This window comes from Geospiza fortis, unplaced genomic scaffold, assembly GCF_000277835.1.
Source record: "Geospiza fortis unplaced genomic scaffold, GeoFor_1.0 scaffold172, whole genome shotgun sequence".
NCBI classification, from domain to species: domain Eukaryota; kingdom Metazoa; phylum Chordata; class Aves; order Passeriformes; family Thraupidae; genus Geospiza; species Geospiza fortis.
Genome location: NW_005054309.1, coordinates 1,221,498 through 1,222,435, shown reverse-complemented (window position 1 = coordinate 1,222,435; position 938 = coordinate 1,221,498).

Below are 938 nucleotides of genomic sequence, written 5' to 3'. Positions count from 1 at the left end.
AGGAATGAGATATTTGGAAAGAAAGCTGACACAGTGCAGGATGTGTTGTAAGACATAATCAAAATGCCATGAAATTACTCCAGTTGCTTACAATTAAATGTGGGATGGTACTGTCAGTGAGTCTGGTAGTGATGAAAAGTGCAGCTACAAAATATAAATAATTTGTAATCAATCAGCCTCCAAAGTCAACATATTTGTTATTTGTTGGCATTTAATCAGATTTTATTTACGGACTTTGCCCTTATTTGAGTGTGGTTTTGTCTTGGTCGACTACAGCAATGCAAAGATAGAGGAAACAACAGCTGGAGCTCCTCACAGATGCATAAAATGGCCAAATGCAGCCTTTTGGGGCAAACTGTCATCTCTTCATGAAAGAACAAATGCAAACTAGTAATGACCATTGCTTTTCCTGACGCTTCAACAGAGCCAGTGGAATTTTACCACTTCTTTCCTGACCGTCAAATGGATCCAGGGTCTTGTTTGCTCTCATAACAAATACTGAGACATGGTGGATTTCCAGTATGTGTAGAGACCCTGCCTCCCAAGGCCGAGGTCCCAGAGGCCAAAGGCACATCATGTTGGAGGGATGTTTGAGCAAGTATATGGGAGGAAACCCTAGAACCAATTTCCATTTTGTTTGTCTCTCATGCTGAGGAAGGTGTTAGAAATACCCTATATCTCATCTCAATATCCTACTTTAGGACCAGAACAAACTCATTGCAGACTTGAATTCTGCTCTCTGAAAATCTGTTAAAATCTGTCCCATCTGACACCGACTGGTGCAGATGGACTGTAGTCACTGCTCTCTTTTCTGGTACTCGTGCATTTGCCAGTTAAATACAAAAATGTAATAATTTCCGAAGTTAACTGGCAGCACAGTATTACAATCTCCTTCACCCCCCATGGTTCTTTCAAAAGAACAGTTCAGCAAGAGCAGA